This window comes from Piliocolobus tephrosceles, chromosome 16, assembly GCF_002776525.5.
Source record: "Piliocolobus tephrosceles isolate RC106 chromosome 16, ASM277652v3, whole genome shotgun sequence".
In the NCBI taxonomy this organism is placed as follows: Eukaryota; Metazoa; Chordata; class Mammalia; order Primates; family Cercopithecidae; genus Piliocolobus; species Piliocolobus tephrosceles.
This window is the reverse complement of record NC_045449.1, coordinates 66,547,641-66,564,167: the sequence shown is the minus strand read 5'-3', so window position 1 is coordinate 66,564,167 and position 16,527 is coordinate 66,547,641. Positions and strand designations below refer to the sequence as shown.

At 45.3% G+C, this 16,527-nt stretch overlaps 1 protein-coding gene across 7 annotated transcripts in view; it reads left to right on the top strand.

Moving 5' to 3' along the window:
• Positions 1-16,527, top strand: part of SLC39A11 (solute carrier family 39 member 11) — a 465,983-nt gene that overhangs the window by 134,125 nt on the left and 315,331 nt on the right. The gene's annotated exons all lie outside the window — the stretch shown is intronic.

The window sequence follows — 16,527 nt, the reverse complement described above, 5'->3', positions numbered from 1 at the left end:
AGTTTGCTGAGAATGATGGTTTCCAGCTTCATCCATGTCACTGCAAAGGACGTGAACTCATCCTTTTTTATGGCTGCATAGTATTCCATGGTGTGTATGTGCCACATTTTCTTAATCCAGTCTGTCACTGATGGACATTTGGGTTGGTTCCATGTCTTTGCTATTGTGAATAGTGCTGCAATAAACATACGTGTTGCACACTATTTCTTTAGCATAAAAATGTGCAGGGACTTCCCCACTCACCACTTTACCCCTCCCCTATTGTCCCCACCCTCTTTGGCATCACTGATGGTTGCACCCGATTCCACCTATTCCAGTGGGCTTGGTTTGGACAGAATACCCTGGTCCACATCTCTTTTTAGGAAGCTGTACCAGCTTTGGAGGCAGCAATTATCAGGAGACACAAATGCTATTTTCAGAAACAGTTTGAGGTTTCAGACCCTGGTGCTCAAGGCCCCATGGGGGGCTGGATGCTGCTGAGAAGGCTGCAGGCTGTGAGGAGTGGCCAAAGCTGAGGGGTTGAGGGTGAGGTGGGGAGTTGCAGTGGCATGTGGGCCTCTTCATATTCCAGCGCTCCACCAGTGCTCTGCTCCCAGCTCCCCATCCTTTTAAAATATTTTATTTATTTGTTTGTTCATTTACCTATTTAATTATTTTTAGAGACAGGGTCTCACTCTATTGCCCACACTGGAGTGCAGTAACACAATCATAACTCCTGGGTTCAAGTGGGTGCCTGGCCTCAGCTGGAACTACAGGTACATGCCACTGTGCCCGGCTTATTTATTTATTGAGAGACAGAGTCTCGCTCTGTCACCAGGCTGGAGTACGGTGGCACAATCTCAGTTCACTGCAGCCTTCGCCTCCCGGGCTCAAATGATCCTCCCAACGCATTCTCCCGAGTAGCTGGGACTACAGGTGCACACCACCATATCCAGCTAATTTTTGTATTTTTTGTAGAGACAGAGTTTTGCCATGTTGTTCAGGCTGGTCTCAAACTTACGGGCTCAAGCAATCCACCCGCCTTGGCCTCCCAAAGTGCTGGGATTACAGGTGTGAGCTACCGTGTCTAGCCCTTATTTATTTATTTATTTTTGCTCCCAGCCCTTATTTTTAATTTTTTTGTTTTTTTGTTTTTTTTTTTTTGTAGAGACAGAGTCTTGCTATGTTGCCCAGGTGATCTCAAACTCCTGGGCTCAAGCAATCCTCCTGACTCAGCCTGCCAAAGTACTTGGCTAATAGGTGTGAGCTACTGCACCTGGCTAAGGCTTCCCATCCTTTAGGCCAGCAACATCATCTTTTGCTTGAAATGGTTTAGGACATGAACACTGAAGCCCTCTTGACTTTTTTTTTTTTTTGAGACAGAGTCTCACTCTTGTCGCCAGGCTGGAGTGCAGTGGCACGATCTCAGCTTACTGCAACCTCCGCCTCCCAGGTTCCAGCTATTCTCCTGCCTCAGCCTCCCAAGTGGCTGGGACTACAGGCACCCGCCACCATGCCTGGCTAAGTTTTTGTATTTTAGTAGAGACGGGGTTTCACCATGTTGGCCAGGATGGTCTCGATTTCCTGACCTCGTGATCTGCCCGCATTGGCCTCTCAAAGTGCTGGGATTATAGGCGTGAGCCACGGTGCCCAGCCCTCTTGACTTTTTTTAAGGCTGATCTTTCTCTCCTGGTGTCGTGTAGCTAATGCTTGTCTTTGAGTCACTTGATGCTGATTTCCTTGATGGGTGACTAGAGGTTTAATGCCTCCAGAGGGCATCTCTGTCCCTTCTGAGGACAAAACTCTGTCACGTTTTTCACTGGAGGCCGTCTTTAACAACAGTGCATTTGCCAGTTTTTCTCTTGCAGCGTGGAGGTCGGGTTTAAGTTGAGACATTGCCCCACAAAATCTTGGTTTAGTTTCCATCTCTCTGCACCGGGGAAGTGAGGTTTGCATGGGCAGTCATGTATAGGATGAGAAGAGGTTGGGATTCGTGGTTCCATTTTCTGGGATTGTGCTGGGACCACAGAGACAGGCCACACCAAGAGGAACCCCGATTGCCCTGAAATGTGAAACAGTCTCCTCCGCTGAATGCAGTGGCTCACAACCTAGCACCTGGTGTGTGCACATGCCCACACACACCCCTTGTGTCCATCATTAGGGTGTCACTTCTTGAAACCTCAATTGTTGCAGTTCATTGCTGGTTGACCACTGGGAGCAGCATGGGGCCAGAGAAGTGGTGGGATTTGAAATCAGAAGTTCTGGGTTCAAATCCTGCTTGTACTTCTGACTGATGGTGTGAAGTTAAGTAACTTATTAGCTTCTGTGACTTAGTTTCTACCCATGTGAAATGGCAACTGTTTTAGTTTGCTGGGACTGTCATAACAAAGTACCATAGACTGGGTGGCTTAAACAGCAGAATTTATTGTCTCAGTTCTGGAGGCTGGAAGTCTGAAATCAAGGTGCCAGCAGCGTGGGCTCCTTCAGAGGTTTCGGAGGGAGGGATCTGGGCCAGGCCTCTCTGGCTTGTAGATGGCCATCTCCTCCTTGTGTCTTCACCGTCTTCCCTCTATCTGTGTCTCTGTGTTTAAATCCTACCCCCTGCCTGGTACATCTTTTTGCTGAGACAGGGTCTCGCTCTGTCATCCAGGCTGGAGTGTATTGGCTCAATCACAGCTCACTGCAGCCTCCACTTCCTAGGCTCAATCGATTTTCCCACCTCAGCCTCCTTATTTCTCCTCCTTATAAGGACACTGGTCATATTGGATTAGGGCCCCCAGTGACCTCATTTTAACTTAATTACCTCTTTGAGTGTCTCCAAATACAGCTACATTCTGAGGTTGTGGGAGTTAGGACGTACAAACTTTGGTGGCCAGGGACATAGCTCAGCCCCTGGGATGCTACCTGTCTGTTTCCATCACTGCAAGATATTGAGGAACAAATACAATCATAGGAGAAGGCATATTAGGATCTCAGTGTATTCAGACCAGAGGGTTTGTGCAGAGTTGTTTTCTATCACTTTGGGGTTAATACCAAGCATATTTCTTTTTTTTTTAAATTGTACTTTAAGTTCTGGAATACATGTGCAGAACGTGCAGGTTTGTTGCATAGGTATACACGTGCCATGGTGGTTTGCTGCAACATCAACCTGTCATCTACATTAGGTATTTCTCCTAATGTTATTCCCTCCCTAGCTCCACCCCCCGACAGGCCTCAGTGTGTGACGTTCCCCTCCCTGTGTCCATGTGTTCTCATTGTTCAACTTGCACTTATGAGTGAGAACATGTGGTGTTTGGTTTTCTGTTCTTGTGTTAGTTTGCTGAGAATGATGGTTTCCAGCGTCATCCCTGTCCCTACAAAGGAACTGAAATCATCATTTTTTATGGCTGCATAGTATTCCATGGTGTATATGTGCCACATTTTCTTTATCCAGTCTATCATTGATTTGGGTTGGTTCTGAGTCTTTGCTATTGCGAACAATGCTACAATAAACATACGTGTGCATGTGTCTTCATAGCAGATTGATTTATAATCCTTTGGGTATATACCCAGTAATGGGATTGCTGGATCAAATGGTATTTCTGGTTCTAGATCCTTGAGGAATCACCACACTGTCTTCCACAATGGTTGAACTAATTTACACTCCCACCAACAGTGTAAAAACATTCCTATTTCTCCACATCCTCTCCAGCATCTGTTGTTTCCTGACTTTTAATGATTGCTTTTCTAACTGATGTGAGAATATCAAGCATATGTCTTTCCAGCCTTATCCATTGTCCTAACACTGGGATTCCTCACCAGAAGGTGATGAGAACAGGCCTCCCAAGCCATCAGTCCACTCTGGTGGCTTGTGACTGTCTTCAGCTTGCTTTTTCACTCTGGCTCTTTTGTGCACACACTCTCTCCCTCTTGTTCCTGGAGTCAGGAAAAATCATTTTATGGTTGCCAAAGCTATGAAAAATGTTGATAAACCATACTTTAACCTTTTTTCCTCAGCAGTGCTGAGATAAAGATCCCTTTTCCAGGATTGGTGTAGAAGGGCTGGTGTACTTATTTTTATTTTTATAAATTGTGGTAAAGAAAAAGGAAGGGCTTTTCGTTGTTTGTTTTTTTTTTTTGAGACAGGGTCTCACTGTGTTGCTTGGCAGGAGGACAGTGGTGCGATCATGGCTCACTGCAGCCTTGAGCTCTTGGGCCCAAGCGATCCTCCTGCCTCCCTAGTAGCTGGAACCACAGAGATGTGCCACTATACCCGCTTTTTAATTTAATTTAATTTTTTATTTTATTTTTGTAGAGGGGGGTCTCACCATGTTGTTCAGGTTGGTCTCAAACTCCTGGGGTCAAGGGATTCTCCTGCCTCAGCCTCTCAAAAGTGCTGGGATTACAGGCGTGAACCACCATATCCAGCCTGAGGGCTGGGTTTTATAGAATAATTACCTTTTGGTTTTTATAATCTCTAGCCGGTATGACTACAGGAGGCTATCTATCTATCTATCCGTCTGTCTGTCTATCTCTCTGTCTATCTATCTATCTATCTATCTATCTATCTATCTATCTATCTATCTATCTACCTACCTATCTACCTATCTATACAAGAGGCTACCTATCCATTCATCTATCTATGATAAATGCTACTGAATCATTTTTATCTATTTATCCATCTATCTATGAAAAATGCTACTGAATCATTTTTTAAGGATGGTAAACACAGACATTTATTTGTGAAAGTGATAGACATTTTGAGGCCAAGGGTTCCAGTGCCTTTTCCCCTGGATAAATACGATCATGCTCCTGTGTAAGGAGAAATATTTTGCTGAGTATTCTGCTCATTGAATACAGAATAGAATTGCATTGAGCACTGTTCCCTAAAAATTCATCCGCTGAGTATGAATAGGCTTTATATGTGGCCAAATAAGTATGGGCAATATAGGATTAAACAAAACCTTGTTCTTTACTGCGGGATTTCTCAGAATCTTTATCTGCTTATGAAATAGACCTCACCAAACATGTTTGTCTGCAGAATCTTTCCTTTGGAGCATCTCACAAAGCAGGGAACTCTGGGAAATTGTGGTTTAAGACAGAATGAGGCATTAAGGAGATTTTGTCCGTGTACAGAGGCATGCATGGACTCTTGGCTCCTACTTTAACCACTAGAGGCACAGAGAGTGGTGACTTAAATAGTTTTTGTTATTTTTGAACTTAGAAGAATCATTATTAGGTTCTCAATATTAGTATATATTAAAGAAAATTTCCGTAGGTTATTGGTGTACAACTGGCATTTGGTTACATGAGTAAGTTCTTTAGTGGTGGTTTGTGAGACTTTGGTGCACCCATCACCGGAGCAGTATACACTGCACCCTGTTTGTAGTCTTTTATCCCTCCTTCCTCTGCCACCCTTCCCCCCAAGTTCCCAAAGTCCATTGTATCATCTTTATGCCTTTGTGTCCTCATAGCTCAGCTCCCACATATCAGTGAGAACATACGATGTTTGGTTTTCCATTCTTGAGTTACTTCACTTAGAGTAATAGTCCCCAATCTCATCCAGATCACTGCGAATGCTGTTAATTCAATCCTTCTTATGACTGAGTAGTATTCGATCGTATATATATACACCACAGTTTCTTTGTCCACTCATTGATTCATGGGCATTTGCAGTTGTAAATTATGCTGCTACAAACACGCGTGTGCAAATATCTTTTTCATGTGATGACGCCTTTTCCTCTGGGTAGATACCCAGTAGTGGGATTGCTGAATCAAATGGCATTTGTACTTTTAATTCTTTAAGGAATCCCCACACTATTTTCCATAGTGGTTGTGCTAGTTTATTCCACAAGCATTGTAGAAGTGTTCTCTGATCACCACATCTATGCAAATGTCTACTGTTATTTTATTTTTTTTATTATGGTCATTCTTGCAGGATTAAGGTGCTATTGCATTGTGGTTTTGATTTGCATTTTCCTGATCATTGGTGATGTTGAGCATTTTTTCATGTTTGTTGGCCATTTGTATATCTTCTTTTTCTTTTCTTTCTTTCTTTTTTTTTTCTTTTAAGACAGAGTCTCGCTCTGTCCAGGCTGGAGTGCCTTGGCACAATCTCAGCTCACTGCAACCTCCGCCTCCCAGGTTCAAGCGATTCTTGTGCCTCACCCTCCGGAGTAGCTGAGATTACAGGTGCATGCCACCATGCCCTTCTAATTTTTGTATTTTTAGTAGAGATGAAGTTTCGCCATGTTGGCCAGGCTGGTCTCGAATTCCTGATCGCAGGTGATAGGCCTGCCTTGGCCTCCCAAAGTGCTGGGGTTGCAGGTGTAAGCCACTGTGCTGGACCATCTTCTTTTGAGAATTGTCCATTCATGTCCTTAGCTCACTTTTTGATGGGATTGTTTGTTTTTTTCTTACTGATTGAGTTCATTGTAGATTCTGGGTATTGGTCCTTTGTCAGATGTATAGATTGTGAAGATTTTCTCCCACTCTGTGGGTTGTCTCTTTACTCTGCTGACTGTTCCTTTTGCCATGCAAAAACTCTTTAAGTCCCAGTTATTTATCTTCGTTTTTTATTGCATTTGCTTTTGGGTTCTTGGTCTTGAAATCCTTGCCTAAAGCAATGTCTGGAAGAGTTTTTCCAATTTTATTTTCTAAAATTTTTATAGTTTCACATCTTAGATTTAAGTGCTTAATCCATCTTGAGTTGATTTTTATATAAGGTGGGAGATGAGAATCTAGTTTCATTCTCCTATATGTGGTTAGCCAATTATCCCAGCACCATTTGTTGAAAAGGGTGTCCTTTCCCCACTTTATGTTTTTGTTGGCTTTGTTGAAGATCCATTGGCTTTAAGTATTTGCATTTATTTCTGGGTTTTCTATTCTGTTCCATTGGTGTATGTGTCTATTTTTGTTGTTGTTGTTGTTGAGGCGGAGTTTTGCTCTTTCGCCCAGGCTGGAGTGAAGTGGTGTAATCTCAACTCGCTGCAACCTCTGTACCCCACTGGGTTCAAGCAATTCTCCTGCCTTAGCCTCCCGAGTAGCTGGGGTTATAGGTGCAAGACACCACGCCCGGCTAATTTTTTTGTTTTTTTTTTTTGAGACAGGGTCTTGCTTTGTTGCCCAGGCTGGAGTGCTGTGGCACCATCTTGGCTCACTGCAACCTCCGTTTCCTGGGTTCAAGCGATTCTCCTGCCTCAGCCTCTCAAGTAGCTGGGACTACAGGTGTGCACTACCATGCCTGGCTAATTTTTATGTTTTTAGTAGAGATGGGGTTTTTTCCATGTTGGCCAGACTGTTCTCGAACATCTGACCTGAGGCGATCCATCTGCTTTGGCCTCCCAAAGTGCTAGGATTACAGGCATGAGCCATGGCGCCTGGCCGAAATTTTAAAAAATCTGTAGAAAACTTTCAGAGCTCGAAGAATGTATCCTTGGGCCCCCATTGGAGAAGCCCTGTTTTGGGTGATTGAGATTGAGTTTGTGGGTTTAAGCTAAAGCAATTGTTTCTAGTCTGGATCCATGGACAACTGCAGGGAGTTCCTGGGGTTCCTCATGTTACACACAACATTTTGTATGTCTGTGCATCTGTACTGCAATAAATGGCAAAACAGTCACAAATTTCCCCTGTCGGCATCCATACCTGACAATGTGACATTGCAGGTCCTCCCAACAAAAAGTACCATTGAGTCATCCACCCCATCAATGTGGATACCCATTGACTTGCTTTGGCCAGTGGGATGATGCTTTGGCCTCTGTGATGCGGAGACTTGAAAAGCACTTGGCATTGGGTGCTGAGGTTAGCCTACGAATGAGCTCCATCTAGTCTGCTGGAAGATGACAGGCCCCACCAAGAAGAATCAGTGTTTTCCAGTCAATTCCTGACCAACTGCCTGCTGGCTGCCAGGTGCATGTGCCATCTTAGACCATCCAGCCCCAGGATGAGCCACCAGCTCACCTCAGATGCACCAGTGAGCCCAGGTGGGTGAGCAGCCATGCCCAGTTGACCGTAGAACAATAATAACTGGCAGTTTTTTTTAAACCACTAAGGTTTGGGGTGTTTTGCTACCTAGCAATAGTTGCATGATACATACACATTTTTAGGAAAGAGAAATTGTGGCTTTTGATGGATTTTTGAAGGTATCTAATATCCTCCAAACGGATAACATAGGTCAGAAAAACTTTATTGAGAAACACCAGCTGGAGGTTCTCAGTCTGTTGAGAAGCTAGAAAAAACTCAGAGTGGATTATATGGGTGCATTTTAATAAACTCTAAGACTAAGTCTAGGATTAGATTAAGAGTGTTGGATAATCATCGAGGATTAGAAAAGAAATACTTCATTATACTTCAGTTACTTGTGTTCCTTCAGATTTCTATTACTGTTTTAAGGAAAATATTTTTGAGCTAAAAGAAAAAGCATAATACTTTAGAAAACTCTGCCAAGCCCTATCTCTCTGTCAGCTGTGCTAGTAGGAGCCCTAGCTCTTTGGAATACAAGCTCAGGGCTGCTTACCTGGAATGGCTGCTGGAGGGCTCTCTGCAGATTCTCATAGAACTGTATCTCTGCAGAGCTGTGTAATGCTTTAAAATCTGTTTTTCTGTGGGTAAATACGCTTGATTATGAATAGAACTTTGGCATCAGGACTTGGAAAAGGTTTTGTCTCTTACAAGATAGTTTGAGTAATGGTGTACTTATGTAGCTTAAATATAGCTAGAAGTTCGTCATTAACTTCCACCATTGTGAAGCTTCATGGTTAAGGTCATGAAGGAGATGGCGAGGAAGCTGGAAGATATGGCGTTGGAGGGATCATGGGCTTCAGGGTGGAAAGATCTTACCTTAAAAGGGAGTGAGCTAAGCTGTCCCACTCTATTTCTGCCAGAAAGGAGGATGGAGATGGAAGCTTTCAGTGGAGAGTCACAGGATAGAGATCTACCCATCCTCATGTGGTCGCAGGGCTGATATTGATTATCTTAATCATCAAGAGGATAGACAGCAGGGGTGGATGGAACCTCACGCTGTTTGGCATTAGCTAGAACATCTTTAATTCTTTTAAGCCTTTTCTTCCCCTCTCTGCACCAATCCTCTCTTTTCTCAGGGTCTAACCACTTGTGGTTACCCTAGATCGGTATGTTCTGTATTATGCAACATTTTCCACTTATTTTGGAGCCTCTGTCATTGAGTTCATTCAGGTAAATTAGTTGAATTATTGAACACAGACCATGTGCTGGGTGCTGACAGTAGGGCCGCGAGACACAGCTGCCATTTTGAGCCTCATGGCTTTGCAATAGTTAAGAAAACTGAAAAGTCAGCTGGGTGCAGTGGCTCACACCTGTAATCCCAGCACTTTGGGAGGCCGCGGAGAATGGATCACTTGAGGTCAGGAGTGTTAGACCAGCCTGGCCAACATGGTGAAACCTCATTTCTACTTTAAAAAAAAAAAAATTAGCCAGACATGGTGTTGCACACTTGTAGTCTCAACTACTCGAGAGGCTGAGGCAGTAGAATTGCTTGAACCTGTGAGACAGAGGTTGCAGTGAGCCGAGATTGCACCACTGCACTCCATCTTGGGCGACAGAACAAGACTGTCTCAAAAAAAAAAGAGAACTGAAAAGTTAAAGCCTATTCAGGGTGCCAGGGGAGGATGGAAGGGAGTGCATTTGATCCATACTAGGTTGGGTAAATCTAGGAAGGCTTCCTGGAGGAGGGAGCTCAGGCTTCTTTGGCCAAGATTTAAAAACCTCAAGTATAGAATAATTCAAAGCTTGAAAACCTGCCTTGCTGTCCACTGATTGGATGTAGCATTATTGCTATAAGAGGAATGAACTGAAGCCAAGTTAGAGGTAAAATCCTAGTGTTTTGGACAAGGTAAGAATTGCGTTAAAAAACCAGGATGGCCCAAGTACTTAAGCTGTGATCCTCCTTGTCTTTAGGGATTCTGACTGTGACCCATGATCCCTGAATATATAGGTTAACCAGGGCAAAGAAGACAGCAGTGACCTGCCTGATACCCGAGGCAGGACTGTACCCTCTGCCTCAGTGTCTGTGCCACTCCGTGTCCCTGTTTGCTTCTTAGCTGGCTGCTCATCACCGGGAGCCAGCCTGGCCCTGGGCAGCCGCCTGCTGCCGGGCTCCCGAGGAGAGAAGGTCATCTGTTATGTAAGCACCATCCATATTCTGACTGTTGATCAGGGGCGACATTTAATTTTTTTTCCATTATGTGGAATAATTTAAAAGATTGTGTTACGAGTGTCATTATTATGGCAACTTCTCAGTAATAAAAACAGCATCAATTATTGAATGTTGCCTTGTGTGTCTGGGGTTAAGTGAGGATGGCAGGAGGCAGAGGCTGGGGAATGGGAGGAGGCAGCGCCTATGCTGGGCCCCAGGCAGGCCACCCGCCAGCCTCTTCCCTGGCAGCCACAGGTCCTGAGTCCCTGGGGTGGTTTCTCTTGAGATCCCTGTACCCTTCTCCACTGGCATGTAACTCTTGGCCTCCATGTAGCTGTGGCTGGCAGGGGGCACCAGTTAATCCCCTGACCTTGCCCTTGGCCCTTCCTCAGGGAGCTCTGACTTGTTGACAAGCTTCAATTACAGAGACTGCCTCCCTCGGATCACTTGAGGTCAGGAGTTTGAGACCAGCCTGGCCAATATGGTGAAACCCCGTCTCTACTAAAAATACAAATATTAGCCAGGCATGGTGGTGGGCACCTGTAATCCCAGCTACCTGGGAGGCTGAGACAGGAGAATCACTTTAATTAGGGAGGCAGAGGTTGCAGTGAGCCAAGATCACACCACTGCACTCTAGCCTGGGCAACAGAGTGAGACTCCGTCTCTCAAAAATAAAAATAACAAATGCAGAATTTAAAAAAATGAAGAGACCACCCTCCATGAGCCAGCGAAGTACAGGGCCATCACAACCCTTGTTGAATGAAACCTCAGAAAAAAATGAGCAGAGCTCCCTGATCCTGAATCCATGGGATAGAAGGTGTGTGCGGGTTTGGCGGAGGTCAGGTTTGCCTCCCAGACGCTGGCAAGCATCACACGTTGCTCTGCTTTGCCATCCTCGGACATGGTTGTTAATAGCAATGACTCACCCCAGAGAGGAAGAACCAGAGAGGAGGTGATGGGACTTAAGTCCTATTGAAGGTTAGTACTGGGACTTGGAGCAGATGCACCAAGTTGCTTGCAGCAAGTTTTGAGGGCTGCAGGGTCTGCAGTGCTAGGACACCCAATGTGCTTTGCAGAGGGGGGCCTTAGTTCGCCCTTATAGATTTAATATGCAGACAACTGGGTCCCTTCAGTGATGCTGTGGCCTGTTTCTCAGGTGACTTGTTTCTTTTTGGGGAATCTGGAGCCATCAGCCACCAGCAGTTGCTCTCCTGCCTGGGACAGCAGGCGACACTGCACAGCCCCAGGATTTTATTTCTCGAAGGAGATGTATGTATTGTTTTGTGAAGCCTTTCTGGTTTCACAAAGGCATATTGCAGGACTGCTTCCCTACCTCCTGCCCGCCTCTCCTCCTTCACATTATTTCATCATCTTTCTTTTCTTTTCTCTCTACTTCCTCTCTCTTTTTTTTTTTTTTTTTTTTTCTGGAAAGTGCTATCCTTCTTCTCCAGCTCCTGCCTTTCTGCATGGCCTCTCCAAAGTGGGTGGAAGTTGCGCTGTTTCTTCTGAGCCAGTGATTGGCCCCACACCAAGAAGAAGAATCATTATGATAATAATTCCATCCTAAGAGGACGGGAGTCTCAGGTTCCGTGGTCCTGGGTGGTGGGTGGGTGGTACCTCGTGCCTCCATTAGCCCACACCCTGCTTTCGGTACTGAGCTGGATTTGGAGTGGATGGGGATGCGGGAAGAAGGACAGGGAAAGGGACTCAGAAGAGGGAACAATGGAGAAGGAGAGGGGGTGACCTTGCAGCTGGAGAAAGAGTCCTTGTATTTGACACTTGACATTTGGGAGCTGCAAGGTGACATAGCACACTTGAACTATTCAAAGCCCTGGAGGCCTACCTGAAGCCCTGTGTGTTGTGGAGACTGGAAAGAGTGACTCACTGACCCTCTGGCAGCAGAGCAGACTGTCGGGGCTGCTGTGGAAAGTCAAGAACAGCTTGCAGTGGTCACGTGTTTGCCCTAAGAAGGATCATGCTCGCGCTTTGCCAACCTTGCAGGATTACAAGGATTGAGTGAGGTAACGTGGATAGAAAGGCATTGCAGAGATGGAAAAACCAAATCAAACCAAACAAACCAGAAATATAAAGAACAGTATCAAGTAAAAAAGAGAGGGCTATAGAGAAGGAATTTCTCCCTGGGGACCTTGGTTCCTTCTGCACAGGCCAAGGCTGTATTTATTTAAGGCTTCCTGGTAAAGAGCTCCAGTGCTCCCCACCTGCAGTCCCCATGCCCAGTGAGCAGATGGGGCTCCATGGCGGGGTGGGGGGAGGCTGTGGCATGTCAGCCCAGCAGGTTGAGAGCCACTTTGCCACAGCAGGACTTCTGAGTTTCCCCCACCACCAGGGACACGATGATAAAGCTAGCAAAGCAGAGCTTGGCACCTCCCTCCACGCTGTTTCTTGAAATTCAGAGGGATGTATTCCTCTTCCCTATCAATAACTGAGAGTTGGGGGAATGTTGAGAATCCTGAAAAGGTGTCTAAAAAGAGCTCTGGGAGGCCAGTACCTGGGATCAGAGGCGTGTGGAGGTGTTGCCAGGTGTGGATTAGCGAAGGAGCTGTCCTTGGTGTTACTCCGGAGACACTCTCTGCAGCTCCCACGCCGCATAGCTGACCCTGGTTGTTCTGAAGGCTACATGTTGGATGGAGCACATGGGGGAAGGAGGGGGTACAGGGGGGAGTGGGTACAGGTGGAGATACTGGATCTCTGTCTAGCTTTTAAAAGGGCAGCTTCTAAGTGACGTTAGGGTGGGATTTTCTTAGTGTCCCTCTCCCTGCCCCCAAAACACTGAAATAAAGCAATGCAACCCACAAAGATTGATAGAAAGGCGGAAAGAGTTGGGGGGAAGAGGGAGTCAGTGTTTGGGCAAAGACCTGAAAGGGAAGAACAAGCACCATCTTCCCACAGAAACCTCCCTCTGCATCTTCCCTAAAGGAATGCTCCATCTTTACAGTTAATAATGGATGGGCTAGTACATGTAAAATGCTTGGAACATTGCCTGGCACAAACCAGAACCCAGCCTGTATTATATGGGCCGCGTTCTGGTTTGTGCCAGGCAATATTCTAGGATGGCTGTGAACTACAGATACGGCTTATTTTTCTTTTGGCATTATCACTACCTGGCGCTCTTATTTTTTAGTTTATTATGATGGGTTTATTATCTGTCTCTTGAAGGAGAATGTAGGATTCCTGAGGATAGGAGACATGGCTTTTTTGAATTGCCAGTACCCGGAGCAGCTCTGATACAGAGTTGACGCTTAATAGAAATTTATGGAATGCATGAAGGTGGGCAGGGAGTCTTCCTAGAGAAACTAGCAAAAGTCTTCTCTTTACAGTAAAAAGAGGATATGTGAGTTTCCAGCAGTACAGGGAGCTGTGGCGACCTGATTGATCATCTGAATTCTTTCTAAAGCAGGTATCTTAAGCTCAGCACTATAGACATTTTGCTGGCTTTTTTTTTTTTTTTTTTTGACAGGGTCACTCTCTGTTGCCCAGTCTGGAGTGCAGTAGTGCAATCTTGGCCCACTGCAGCCTCGCCTTCCTGGGCTTAAGCAGTCCTCCTGCTGCAGCCTCCCAGGTAGCTTGGGACTACAGGCATGTGCCATCATACCTGGCTAATTTTTTTTTTTTTTTAAGAAATGGGGCCTCACTATGTTGCCCAGGCTGGTCTCGAACTCCTGGGCTCAAGTGATCCTCCTGCCTTGGCCTCCAGAAGTTCTGGGATTATAGGCGTGAGTCACTGTGCCTGGCCCTGGCTCATTCTCTGTTGTGGGGGCTGTCCTATGCATTGTTGGATGTTTCATAGCATCCATGGTCTCTACCCACTAGAGATACCAGCAGCATCCTCAGCCCCCCAGTTATGACATTCCAAAATGCCCAGTGCTCAATGTCTTCTGGGTTGCAAAAATCACATAATCGAAAACAAATGTTCTAAATGAAAACCAGGGTCTCTGCAAGCTGCACCTTACCAGATGGGCTTCAATCAAATACACAGTTGCAGCTTAAAGCATATTAATGCTGTGGCATTTCTGCTGTAATGAAATGGTTCTCCTTCTATTCCTTCCCCCAGTTACGCATCAATCACATTATAAAAAGAAAGAAGACGAAGGAAAATCAGCTGACATACTTTCATAGTGAAACATATCTTTTATTGCTGCAATGATTCCTCGGATGTCAGCAGGAGATGTAGAATTAGAAATAATTAAAGCATATAAACAAACAAAAAGCTGTGACTCCATGGCCTGTGGCATATCACACAGACACCAGGTGTCGGCAGGGTTAGGGAGGGGGGTTTCTGAAGAGGCAGAGACTGGCCTTCCCAAAGCCTCTCTGTTCCCAGGATTCTGGCCATCTGTAGGTCTACCTTGACCGTGATACTGCAGGGCAGCTGCCTCTATGTGACAGAAGAGGTGGATGCCCAAAGGGGCCTGAAAACTTGTACAAGGGTAGCTCAAAGAGGGGCAGGAGGCTTTTTTGGGGGTTTAGTTTAAACAAAGTTAAATGGGGGTGTTGGCACCTTTCTTAAAGGATGTTCATAGAGGGCATTGCAAATAAATGATGACAATAGTGATGTCTAGACAAATGAGAACAGATGGGAGGAAGGGCTTGTGTGTTCATTTTCAACATTTGGTTGGAAACAGATAATGAAATAAAAGTTCTGAATCATTAAGTTCTGTTTCTTAACTCTGATCATGACAATGAAAAAAGATTGTGTGTGTGTGTGTGTGTGTGTCAGTCACAGCAGCCTGGTATCCCTTTTGTGAGATTCCTTCATGAAAGGAACTAATCCAAGAAAATTGTTTTAGTATTTTTTTAAATAAATAGGTGCATTTATGTGATTAGATTATAAGCTCTCTCCTCTCCTGTATTAGAGACACATATTTTAAACGAAAACTTCTGTTTGTTTGGACCGATTTTTGCTTGATGCTGTGGCCTGAAAACGTTTGCGTCCCCTCAGGATTCCTATGTTGAAATCCTAACCGCTACAGTGATTGTATTAGGAGGCGGGACCTTTGGGTGATCATTGGATTAAGGGGATAGAACCCTCATGAGTGGGATTAATGCCGTAATAAAAGACGCGTGAAAGAGACCCGTTGTCCCTTCCATAGTTAGCCTGTGCCGTCGTGAACCAAGAAGCAGTCTCTCACCAGTCACTGACTCTGCTGGTACCTTGATTGGAATTTCCTGCCTCCAGTAACTGTGATACATTTCTGTTGTTTAAAAGCTGGCTGGGCGCAGTGGCTCACACCTGTAATCCCAGCACTTTGGGAGGCCGAGGCAGGTGGATCACTTGAGGTCAGGAGTTCGAGACCAGTCCAGCCAACATGGTGAAACCCCATCTCCACTAAAAACGCAAAAATTAGCCAGGCGTGGTGGTGAGTGCCTGTAATCCCAGCTACTCAGGAGGCTGATGCAGGAGAATTGCTTGAACACAGTGGGGCGGAGGTTGCTGTGAGCTGAGATTGCACCACTGCACTCCAGCCTGGGTGACAGAATGAAACTCTGTCAAAAAACAAAACAAAACAAAACAAAACAAAACAAAACAAAAGCTGCCCAGTTGATAGTATTTTATTTTATGGCAGCCTGAACGGACAGAGACACCTAGTTTTCACGAAATATCTACTATTTTTTGCTGATTGAGATGATTCTGCCTCCCTTCCCTTAGCTTTGAGACGTTTGGGTGGAAGTGGAGGTGCTTGTGTAGTTGGTTGAGTCTCTCCTCTGCCTCGTTGTTCCTGTTGAGATCCTGTGCATCTGTAAGTGGTCAGCGGGGTTGGGGCTTCCAGATGATGCCTTTGGAAGAGAAGCTTACCACCCCATTATGGGTTCATTTATTTACTCCTAAGCGGAACACAAGCTTCAGAAGAGAGCTGTGTCTCGTTCACTAGCCACAGAGTTGGCAGTTAATTAATATTTGTCAAATTAACGTGAGGATCAAGTGGACGATTTTGCCTGGTTATTGAGAAACGGTCAAACTGATCAGTGCTTAACTAGTTAGGATAAAGCAGAAGAATGACATGATTGTTTTAAGGTCCTCTGGATTAACTCTAAATATGTGTGCATTCTCTGCAACTCGCACTGCTTCCTTCCTTTGAGATGCTTTTGTCTGGATCTCCTCTTTTGATCTCTTAAGACACGTGAAGATGTGGAGATGGTGAATTCCTAAATAAGTTGACCGTGGTTCCTGTACTGAGGCTGCCATTCATGTGAACATGCCATACGGACTTCTTTTGATAGATCAGGAACCAACTTCTTTGCTCATTTGCCTGGCGGTGACAACGCTTGCAGTGGGGTTTTTTGTGTGTGCGGCAATGATGCTTGCAGTGGGGTTTTGTGTGTGGGGGGCAATGATGCTTGCAGTGGGGTTTTGTGTGTGTGCGGCAGTGATGCTTGCA